This window comes from Mustela nivalis (assembly GCF_964662115.1).
Source record: "Mustela nivalis genome assembly, chromosome: 1".
NCBI classification, from domain to species: Eukaryota; Metazoa; Chordata; class Mammalia; order Carnivora; family Mustelidae; genus Mustela; species Mustela nivalis.
Window position 1 is genome coordinate 79099949 of NC_139020.1, and position 13102 is coordinate 79113050.

Here is a 13102-nt window from a genome sequence, read left to right on the forward strand (position 1 = left end):
AATAAAGCTTAATCTGGGGCACCTGGGTGGCTCAGTGGGTTAAGCCTCTGCCTTTGGCTCAGGTCATGATCTCAGGGTCCTGGGATCGAGCCCCACATCAGGCTCTCTACTCATCTGGGATCCTGCTTCCCCCTCTCCCTCTGCTTGCCTCTCTGCCTACTTGTGATTTCTGTCCATCAAATAAATAAAAAAACAAAAACAAAAAAACTTTTTTCTGAGAAAATTATTTCCTAGTTTATTATTTATTATATTTATTTATTATATATTATATTTATTTCTTCTTATTTATTTATTTATTTATCATTTATTATATTTATTTCTTATTTGTTTTATTCACTCTCCTTCATTTTTGCCAATTGCAGTTTTTCAGACATCCCCTTTGCCTTTTTCTTCCTTTTCTCTTCTTTTTTGGACAAGCAGAGTAGGTGCACTTGAAACATAAACACACATTAGCCGACAATTCCTTTAGAGGAAAGAAAAGAATAACAAAAGCAGAAGAATGATATTTTGAGTTGGTAATTTCCCAGAGAATGAGATGGATGAATGTTTTACTTTGATTCCATTCTTCTTTGAAAGCGATTTCTTGTTTTGCAGAGTGAGATGGGTATGCAATTTCTTAGAAATTATCTGAACGAATCATGAGTGGATACAGAGTGATGGTTTTTTGGGGAAGGACAGAAATATTCCAGGGCTTTAGAGTCTGGCCATTATCTGAGATTTAAGGCCATTTTCAGTAATTTCCTTGGGCTGTGCATATACGCCCTTATAAATTCAAAATTCCAAATGACACAAATATATATCTGATGGAGTTATTTTTAGAGCTTATGCCTGTGAATGTTAAAGGAAATAGGATATTGATTAGAATCGTGATGCTGAATGAAACAGGGTCATGGAGAAATTGTTTTGAGTTATAGGTTACCTGCTCTGTAAAATTGGTCCAAAAGTAGAGAGTAAATGGAAACAGGCTTTTAAGTGGTTTGCATATTGATGAGTTTGAGGCCTCTCAACTGGCACCTTATTTATTTTCTCCCATCTCTACCATGTGAAGGTCTACTTGGGACAGGGTGCGTTAGGATTTAGAAAATGCAATCCTTCCAACTAATACATCTGGCGATCTCCTCAGGATGTTATAGACATTGGGGATAGTTATTACCCATCTCGCTAAAGCTAGAAACTTGCTTTGGAGCCTGTTGGAGCCTGTTGGCAATCGATGGAGAGATTGCTTTGGAGTCAGAGTATGATCACCTCCGCAAGCGTCTGGCCAGATTCATCCAAAATTTGTTTTTCCCTTTGCTTTCTGCTCTTAGTTTTTTATTTAATATTCTCTCTCCATCTCTTCCAATTCCCCTGCCGTATAGAATCAGCACTTCCTTCTGGTCTCAGTAACCTGTGTGGAGTAATGAGATCACCCTACCAGCAGTAATTCCAACTTTGGCTCTTGCACCCTCCCGGTGAGGAAGCTGGATGGGCATATACATACGTCTGCTGCTCTAGTCAGCACTTCTCCTCTGCGGGACCCAGCAGTTTCTTATAGGCGCTGCGGGTTTCCCATTTCCCCCATCTCTTCCACAGCAGCCCTCACAGGACCTGTATATGCTGCTCTGTGGGCAGGTTGCTGTTTGTGGAGTTCTGCAGCAGGACTGCTTATGTCACAACATACCTCAGAGCTTAATGAACTAGTTCTTTTAGTTTTTATTTTCAGCTGAGCCTCTCGCTCCCTAGGACCCAAGCATAGACCCAGGGCAGGGCCAGATGGACTCAAGTGGCAACTGCCTCCTGAATTCACTGTCACTGTGTCAAGTCCCTCTAGCCTGGCTTCTTCAACAAAAAGGAGTTCTCCCAGGGGTCTCCTCAGGGTCATGTAAGCAGACTCTAATTTCTTTGCCATGTCAGGATGCCAAACATGCTGAGAGTTATTTGGATCTCACTGCCACCCAGGCAACATATCTGGGTTCTAGAGTCTTCTGACACAAAGAAGTAGCGTCAGTGATAATTTAAAACAAAATACTGCTCTCCACCTACCATTTTGATTACAAAATGTTCACCATGGTAAGTGTAATAAACTTAAGGTAGGATGTGTGATAATGTAGGATTCATGAGACAGGACAGAAGGATGTTCAATGGATGTAGGTCAAGCGAATAAATGAATAAATGAATGAATGCCTGAATATTACCTTTAACCAAACAGCTTCATGAGATATATCAAGAGTGTGAAGGCCCTTACTACATGCTCAACTAATGTAAGAGATCATTTTTTCATTATTAATATCACAATTTTTTTCATTACATTTTACATACATTCTTATTTTTTCCACTCAACAACTCTGTGAAGTAGAAATTATCATCAATTCCATGCTGAAGATAAGCAACCTGGAGTACAGAGATGTTGAGACTCATTCATGATTATAGAGCTAATGACCGCTACAGCCACGACTTGAACCTGTATCTTCTGATTTCAAATTACAAATTATTTTCAACTATACTGTATAATCGCCAAATTACAAGATTCTTTTTGAATTATACAATAAGATGCAACAAATTTCAGAGGAGGAAATCTCCAATCTGTATTTAAAGAATTGACAACTACATTTGTTTCTTCTAGGCAACATTTTATTTTCATGCCTCTTGGTCTCCACATTTAAGTCCCATCTGTCATCTCCTTCAGTTTTCTGTTAGTTCAGTCCCTTTCTATGTAATGTTGTCAGGTGTTTTATTTCTGTTGTCAGTCCCTTGACATAAAGGGATCTTTGTACCATAGAACTTAAGGTCCTTAACCCATATATCCGAGCTGCCTACTTTCATTTCTAGCTCTAAGCTCTAAGCCAGCTTTGCACATTCTGTTCTGGAAAAGAACTACTCTTGGCCCTAGCATACTCCACCCCCTTTCCCAACACCTAAATTTATATAACTGCCTTCCTCTAGAGTTTAAATTTTGGCTCAATGTGAGCCTCCTCCAAGAAGCAAAGAGACAGGGAACTTTAAGGCTTTCTCTGTATCTGCAGATAGAGAGAGCAAGTTAAGGGTTTTAAAAATTTATTTATTTATTTGACAGACAGAGATCACAAGTAGGCAGAGAGGCAGGCAGAGAGAGAGGAAGGGAAGCAGGCTCCCTGCTGAGCAGAGAGCCCAATGTGGGGCTCAATTCCAGAATCCTGAAATCATGACCTGAGCTGAAGGCAGAGACTTCAACCCATTGAGCCACTCAGGCGCCCCAAGCAAGTTGAGGGTTTTGAGGTGTTAAACGTGCTGTAGCAATAATCACACAGGGGCTTGCAAATAAGCCTGTAATCCCTTGATGTCAAAGTTTTTTAGAGGCTTGTATAGTTCTAATAACAGTTACACGTGAAGAGGAATATCATTAAAAGAGACATCTGTGATAAATGACCTCTTCTCCTCAACCTCAAACCTCAAACACTACAGAAGAAAGTAACAAGCTCTGATCCCCTTCACCTAACTTCTGTGTTGCTCCCTTCCTCGGAGGGAATCGCTATCAGCAATTTAGTGGGTATCGATCCCAAATCATTTCAATGTGTTTACCAAACAGTTTACACAATATGGTTGTAAAAGTGATTTCTTATACATTATTTCACTTGATTCTCATGAAAGGTAGGTGTATCCAGATGTCTGAAATGAGATTTGTGAAGGCAGATGTGCTCAAAGTCTCACAGCTGGTCACCAGCTCAAGCAGAACTTGACCCAGGGCTGCTGTATAGTCTTTCTGTGACAGATGCCAATTCACAGTGTGCGTATGTAAGATTGATTGAAAGGGAGAAAGCTTTGGCCTCCTGTATTAAATGACTTGGTCTTATTTATGGTGTGGCACGTATCTATATTGCTTATATTTTATATCCCATTAACTTATCTGTTCATGTAGTGATAGCACCAAACAGTTGTGCTTGTTGGGAGATGCTCCAAAGTCTCCTCGTCTCCTCCTTCTTCTTCACTAAGGCTGAAGCTGATGTATTCATTTTCCTACCAACCTTGACAGTGGTATACAGCGAAGGTGGTGTAAAGTAAAGATGAGGCAGGAGCTCTGAAAGTCCAATTGTCTGGTTGTCTGGTGCATGCATAGAATGTGATGATTTCCAACTTTCTAAGTTTAGAGACTCCACTTCACAGTCCTGGGACTTAGATATGATGCATAACACCCCCAAAAGCAATCTTTTATGCACCAAAAAAATAACAAAGTACCAGGGAATAAATTAAACAGATGAAAAAGGTGAACTCTGAAACAACGATGAAAGAAACTGGTACAGCCACTCTGGAAAACAGTATAGGGTTTCCTCAAAAAGTTAAAATCAAACTAATAGGCAATCCAGCAATCACACTATTGGGTATTTACCCAAGAATACAAAAAAACAAAACAAAACAAAACAAAAAAACCCCACTATTAATTCAAAGGAATACATACACTGTGTTTACTGCAGCATTAATTATAATAGCCAGGATATGGGAGTAGCCTGTGTCCATTGATAGATGAATGGATTAAAAAGAGGATATAGATATATATTGATATACACACATATATAGATACATATATATTATACACATATATATATTATAATGGATTATTATTTAGTCATAAAAAAGCATGAAATCTTGTCATTTGCAGTGATGTGAGTGGAGCTACACAGTAGAATGCTGAGCAAAATAAGTCAGAGAAAGACAAATACCATATGATTTCATGCATATGTGGAATTTTTTTTTTTAAAGATTTTATTTATTTGACAGATAGAGATCAGAAGTACGCAGAGAGAGAGAGAGGAGGAAGCAGGCTCTCTGCGGAGCAGACAGCCCGATGCAGGGCTCGATCCCAGGACCCTGGGATCATGACCTGAGCTGAAGGCAGAGGCTTTAACCCACTGAGCCACCCAGGCGCATATGTGGAACTTAAGAAACAAAACAAATGAGCAAAGGAAAAAAAACATAAACCAAGAAACAGACTCCTAACTATAGAGAACAGACAAATGGTTACCTGAGGGGAGGTATGTGAGGGGATGGGTGAAATTGGTGAAGGGAATTAAGGAAGGCTCTTGCTGTGATGAACAGCAGGTGATGTATGGAAGTGCTGAATCAGTATACCGCATACCTGAAACTAATACAATTCTGTTAATTATACTGGAATTAAAATTTTAAAAAACTTAATTAAAAAAGTAATCCTTTAGAAGATTTTTTTTTTTCCTGGAGCTGGAGCTTGTTTATTGGGTGGGCACCAGGCCTCCTTTAGACGATTTTTAAAAAATCCATACCTACATAAATTCAATTTAAAGAAAAGAGAAAAAATAAATCAGTGGCATTTTAGTGATGATTCCCATCCAGGAATCTAAAGAGGTTTAAAGACAATAGCAGCAGCAACAGCTCATTGCTCTTATAACTTATCTATAGATATTGACAAGGAAAACATCTGAGAAGAACATTGTGTGGTGTGTTAGCATGCCAGGTGAGAGAAGCCAAGTAGAGACCAAGCAGAAAGCAAGGCTTTGTGACACATTATCTTGAAGAACTCAGACCAAGGTCAGGTGTGAGGCAGAGCACAGTGTTACATTTTCAAACCATATCTGACTTCTCTTTGATGTCCCATTAAGATAGTTAGCTACCAAGAAGCATTTGAAATTCATTGCCTGAAATCATTGTGCCTGACAGTTATCAAAAGGAATTTCTCTTTTTAGGAGAAGGCCCTATTCCAGGTATTGAAAGCATTGTGCCCTTCTGATTACTCATCTTAGTCTAAGAAAACAGTGATGAGAAGTCCAACTCAACATTCAGCCCTGGAAAGACTGTTGGAATTCCTCTGCCCTTGAGATCAATGGTGCATATGTTGGTGACTATCTGTAGAAGGACTTGAAGAATGATGAAAACTTAAAGGCTCAATAATCATCAAACATGCTGCAGTTAATTAAACTGATTTCCAACAAGACTACTTGATGTGTTACGCCTTTTTGTTTTTTAATGTCTGGCCCATCCATTGATGATAAATGATCATAACAGAGATTTGGTTTATTTTCTAGCAAACTGATAGAGATTTTTTTAACAACCAGGCCAAAGACCCATGTGTTATGAGTCATCTTTGCAACTGAGTGTTGAAAACTACATTGTCTTCTGGTGTTGTCAACATAGAGATTGATTTCTCTCAAGTCAATATATACTGTATTTATAAAATCCACCCTCTCAAACTAGCTTTCCAACTTGTCTTCTTATATCCTTCCGAATCGTATTTATTACTTTCCAGTAATTCACTGATACCATTATTCTGAGGGAATTTTAACCATTTAGTAAAGAACATGAAGCTCTGTGTGTATAGATGTGTAACCTGAAAAATAAAGCTGGTAGGCAAGTTTGCTTTCTCTTAAAACTATTTCAAATCTCTGGATATTTCTTACTCTAGTAGTTCTCAAAATTTGGTCCCTAGACAAGCATCACCTGGAAACCTGTTACAAATGTACATACTTGAACTCCAGGACTATTCGATCAGAAATATTGGGGGTGGGACCCAGCAATGGTATTTTAACACATCCTCTAGGTGATTCTGAGGCACACCTGCTCATACTGGGAACCATGTCTCCAAGTTGTCTAACTTCTCCTAAAACTTCATCTCAGCTTGGACACGTATCAGTCACAACCTGACACAGTTTTTTTTTTTTTTTTCTTTAGATCCATGAATTTTTTTTTTAATGGCTGTCTCTTTTTGTGTGTGTGTGACATGTTATTTATAATTAAAAAAATTTTTATTAACATATAATGTATTATTAGCCCCAGGGGTACAGGTCTGTGATTCATCAGGCTTACACACTTCACAGCACTCACCGTAGCACATACCCTCCCCAATGTCCATAACCCAACCACCCTCTCCCTACACTCCTCCAAACCTCAGTTTGTTTTGTGAGATTAAGAGTCTCTTATGGTTCGTTTCCCTCCTGATCCCATCTTGTTTCATTTTTTCCTTCTCTACCCCCAAACCCCTTGCCCTGACTCAACTTCCTCATATCAGGGAGATCATACAATATTTGTCTTTCTCTGATTGACTTATTTTGCTTAGCATAATACCCTCTAGTTCTATCCACATTGTTGCAAATGGCAAGATTTCATTTCTGATGAATCAGTATGCTGATGGCTGCATAGTATTCCATTGTATATATATACCACATCTTCTTTATCCATTCATCTGTTGATGGACATTTAGGTCCTTTCCATAGTTTGGCTATTATGGACATTGCTACTATAAACATTTGGGTGCATGTGCTCCTTTGGATCACTACATTTGTATCTTTAGGGTAAATACCCAGTAGTGCGATTGCTGGATGGTAGGGTAACTCTATTTTCAACTTTTTGAGGAACCACCAGGCGGTTTTCCAGAGCAGCTGCACCAGCTTGCATTCCCACCAACAGTATAGGAGGGTTCCCCTTTCTCCACATCCTTGCAAGCATCTGTCATTTCCTGACTTGTTAATTTTACCCATTTTGACTGGTGTGAGGTAGTATCTCATTGTAGTTTTGATTTGTATTTCCCTGATACTGAGTGATGTGGAGCACTTTTTCATGTGTCTGTTGGCCATCTGGATGTCTTCTTTGCAGAAATGTCTGTTCATGTCTTTTGCCCATTTCTTGATTGGATTATTTGTTCTTTGGGTGTTGAGTTTGCTAAGTTTTTAATAGATTTTGGACACTAGCCCTTTATCTGATATGTCATTTGCAAATATCTGCTCCAGTTCTGTTGGTTGTCTTTTGGTTTTGTTGACTGTTTCCTTTGCTGTGCAAAAGCTTTTGATCTTGATGAAGTCCCAATAGTTTGCTTTGCCCTTGCTTCCCTTGCCTTAGGCGATGTTTCTAGGAAGAAGTTTCTGCGGCTGAGGTGGAAGAGGTTGCTGCCTGTGTTCTCAAGGATTTTGATGGATTCCTTTCTCACACTGAGGTCTTTCATTCATGTTGAGTCTATTTTTGTGTGTGGTGTAAGGAAATGGTCCAGTTTCATTTTCTGCATGTGGCTGTCCAATTTTCCCAACACCATTTGTGGATGAGACTGTCTTTTTTCCATTGGACATTCTTTCCAGAGATTAGTTGACCATAGAGTTGAGGGTCTTTTTCTGGGCTCTCTATTCTGTTCCACCGATCTATAAGTCTATTTTTGTGCCAGTACTATATTGTCTTGATGATGACAACTTTGTTAATAGAGCTTGAAGTCTGGAATTGTGATGCCACCAACTTTGGTTTTCTTTTTCAACATTCCTCTGGCTATTCGAGGTCTTTTCTGATTCCATATAAATTTTAGGATTATTTCTTCCATTTCTTTGAAAAAAAAAACGGGTGATATTTTGATAGGGATTGCAGTAAATGTGTAGATTGCTTTAGGTAGCATAGATATTTTCACAATATTTGTTTTTCTAATCCATGAGCATGGAACATTTTTCCATTTCTTTGTGTCTTCCTCAATTTCTTTCATGACTACTTTATAGTTTTCTGAGTATAGATTCTTTGCCTCTTTGGTTAGGTTTATTTCTAGGTATCTTATGGTTTTTGTGCAATCGTAAATGGGATTCACTCCTTCATGAATTTTTTTTTTTAAGTAAAGATTACAGGGGCACCTGGCTGGTTCAGACAGTAGAGCATGTGACTTTCAATCTCAGAGTTGTAAGTTCAAGCCCCACATTGGCATGGAGACTACTTAAAAAAAAAAGTCAATGTTATAGATGAATACAGCTCTAGTTTACTTATAGTGAACACTACATTAGTCCATTCATTGATAATTCAGGAGTCATAAACTCACGTGCTTTGGGGGACAGGTAGGTAGCATAGGTGATAGATACAAAACCAATGCAAAATAGAGAATGGTGACAATTGTGTGAACAAATGGAGCATTCACTCCAGCTCACATCATTGAAATTCATATTTAAAAAAATATTATCTGGTAAAACAGACAATATTGTAGTTAGTAAGACTTATTTTATCTATTTGGATATTGTCAAGAAAAGACATAAATAGTGGCTTTTATTTCGATTGCTGTTGAAATTACATATATTTAGATCTATATGAACCCCAGAGTAAATAAAAGAAAATAAAAATGTACAGTACAGTAAGATTCTTTGCTTTGTGTTACACTTTAGGAAATCAAAGTAGGGTCTACAACTAGGTTTAACGACTTGTGCAGACTTTGAGATCTTTTTACAATGACTTGATTTTATTTGCTTGTCTGAGTTCACTTAGCATTAAATTAAGAAGTATATGGAAGAGCAAATTCAAGACAGCTGCTACTTGAAAGAGAATCAAAGCATAGAGAGGCAGTGAAACTAACATAAAATATACTTTTTTGATCTATGATCACTACTATACAGGACTCTTGGGCTTTTGGATGAAAAGTCACTGTAAGTAAAGCAAGTGTTACTGATTTCCTTTCATCTAACAAAGGTTTTGAAAAGGAAATGGCATTTCTGGTTTTTTCCCCCATCCAAGAGGAGACATTAGCTTTCTAGTTAGCATATTCTTCACCTCAAAACTTGAAAAATAGATATTTATTTCCTTCTAGCATAATGAACATATTTGTTCTGTTGGGCCTCTGGAAACAACACTATAAAATGACATAAAATTTAAGGGTGGGCTTTCTTTTCTTGTCTTCCTCCAAGCAAGATCATCTCTGTGTTTTAGAACTCATGTTCATGTTCTTTTTTTTTTTTTTTTTTAACTCATGCTTATGTTTTCTCATGACAGTGAAATGCTTTATATCCTGGTATTTCAAATATGAAGTAGATAACAATCTAAACATTTACCTAAGGAACTGGTCACTTGTAGAGGTGAAATCCGAATCATTCATTTCTGAAGCGTGTCTTCCTTCTGCCGTTCGCCCTTTCAATGCAAGCATGAGTTGTAAGCCGGAATGCCTGCTGGGAGCAGGTGAAGGAAGAGAGTCAGGTGAGACTATGCCTATTTGGAAACCAACGCCCCATCTGAAGCACAAAGCTGCCACTCAGCTGGAGCAGGTTTTTGGCATGTGAGAACTTAAATTACCAGATCTTCCCATTTTTTCATGAGAAGCTAAAAATTATCCACGTTTTAAAAGTGAAATCTCTGTATTTAAAATACTCGCTATTAATTTTTAAAAATGAGCATTTGGGTCAGACACAATACTCTGTGGTTATGCCCCAGAGTTCCCAGAGACATCTTGTTTTCTGGAGCTACTGTCCAGATGCTCACTGGCAGATGGCTTTGCACAGAAGACCTGGCTGGTGTGATGCCCCTTGCAGAGACTGAACTCTTACAGCTTTCAATCTTCAATACATTTTCATATGGGCATTAGAAAGGTGACAACCTATCCCAGTTTGGATACCTATGGAATGGGAGAAAATATTGGGAAACCATATATCTGATAAAGGGTTAATATTCAGAATTTATGGGGCGCCTGGGTGGCTCAGTGGATTAAGCTGCTGCCTTCGGCTCAGGTCATGATCTCAGTGTCCTGGGATCGAGCCCCGCATCGGGCTCTTTGCTCAGCGGGAGCCTGCTTCCTCCTCTCTCTCTGCCTGACTCTCCGCCTACTTGTGATCTTTCTCTCTGTCAAATAAATTAATAAAATCTTTAAAAAAAAAATTCAGAATTTATGTATAGGGAACTCTCAAAATCTAGCAAAAAACCCAAATAATCCACTCAAAGAAGGACAAAGGAACTGAATAGATATTTCTCCAAAGAAGATACACAAATGTCCAAGAGGAATATGAAAAAGAGCTCAACATCACTAATCATCAGGGAAATGCAAATCAAAACGACAATAGGATATCACCTTACATCTGTTAGGATGGTTTTTATTTTAAAAATTAAAAAAAAAAAAAAACAGAGATATGTTGGCTAGGATGTGGAGAAATTAGAACCCTTGAAGCTATTAATGGAAATACTAACTGGTACAGCCACTATAGAAAACAGTGTGATGCTCCCTCAAAAAATTAGAAATAGAACCCCATATGATCCGGCCACCTCCCTTGTGGGTATATATCCAAAGGAATGAAATCACTATCTCCAAGAGGTATCTTTACTCCCATGGGTATTGTCACAATAGCCAAGACATAGAAGCAACCTATATATCCAAGGACAGATGAATGGATAAAGAAGATGTGGTGTACACATACAATAGAGTATCATTCAGTCTTCAAGAAAGAAGGAAATCCAGCCACTCGTGACAGCATGGATGAACTGAGGACGTTACGCTGAGAGGCATAAGTCAGATATAGGATAATACTACATATAACACTTAGATGAGGAATCTAAAATAAATAAACTCAAAGAAGCAGAGAGGAGGATGATACTTGCCAGGGGCTGAGGGAAGAGGGAAACAGGGAGGTATTAATTAGTCAAAGGTTGCAAAGTTTCAGTTTTGCAAGATGAATAAGTCCTGGAGATATACTGTCCCACATAGGTCCTAGAGTTAACAAAACTGTATTGTCTATTTAAAAATTTGCTAAGAGGGTCAATTTCATGTTAAATGTTTTTTTCACCCACTACTAATAAAAATAAAGAGTACAAAAGAAGTGATGGATATGTTTATGGCATAGATTGTGATAAAGGTTTCATGGATGTATACTTATCATCAAACTTATCAAATTGTTTATGTTAAATATACATAGCTTTCTGTATGTCAACTATAGCTCAACAAAGTCATTTAAAAATCACTGGAATTGAATTATGATTTTTAGAAGTAAGCAATTCATAAAAATCATAGAATTATTAACTTGAATTACATGAAGTTTTAATGTTCACCTATTCTAACTTATAAAAATGGTAATTTAATATGGGAACATATCTTGAATTTTGAAAATAATTATTAAGCCTAAATAATCAAGTTTTATTTAATATATACATTGACTTCAACAGAAAGAATTTATATGAAAGCTTCTAGGGATTCTGATACCATTTGAAGATTGATCCATACTCTAGGCATTTGAATGTGTCAGGTTAAATTCAACTTAATAGCAATTTATCATGCCTCTGCTATGTGTCAGATACTGTTCTAGGTGCTTGGGGCATATCAATGGATAAAACATCTTTTACTTTAAGATTCCTATTGTTATGGAGGGCGATTTACATTGTGATAAGGAGAAATAGACTATTTGGATTTTATGGTTTTTTTCTACTAATATCTTTCTTCTGCACCAAGATCCAATACAGAATACGACACAGGAACCAGCTATCATGTCTCCTTAGTCTTCTCCAATTTGTGCCTTGTCTTTCATGACCTGACCACTTTTGAGGAAGAGTCAGGTATTTTGTACACTCTGTCGCAATTTGATTTTATCTGTTTTCCTGTGGCTGTGCTAAGATTCTGGATTTGGGTGATGACCAACACAGAGATGATGAGCTATCTATCCTATCAGGGGGTACATGATCTCAAAATGACTTATTACCAGTGATGTGACTGTGATTAACTGGTCAAGAGGGTATCTTCCCGGTTTCTTTAAAGTGAGTCACTAGGTCTAGTCTACACTCAACCGGTGGGAATTAAGCTCCCCCTCCTACAGGGAGAAATACCATAGAATTTGTGGACAAATGATAAAATCACTATAGTAATTAATAAATATTTGGGGGGAAGTACTTTGAGACTATGTCAATATTCTACTTTTTTTTTTTTAAGTTTAGCATTAATCAGTGGATCTTGCCTGCAGAAATCATTACTATGGCATCTAGTGGTGGTTTTCTGTTGCCCTTATTCCTCCCTTGTGAGGAGGATTTGTCTCTTCTCGCCAACATATTTATATATTTCATTATGTATTTATAGTACTATGGATTCTCAGACTTCTCCTCTTTGAGATATAGTTCAATACTACTATTATTTTATTGCTGAAACTGTTCCAACTTTGGCCATTGAAAAGCTTTCAATCTTCTTCCTGTTTGAAGTATCCCCATTTTCTACAGTGCTTCCTTACTTTCTGGTGCCACAAATGGTTCCAACCTTACCTTGCATTTTCTCTATCCCAGCCCCAGAATCAGCCATTTCCCCAAGGAGCTCTGGTACTTTAAGTTGGAGAATGATATTTAGAAACTAGGATCTGGGCACTAGATAGACCCATGACTATTGGAATACCACTGCTTTCTGACCCTCCTTGCAGACAAAGTTAGGACCTACATG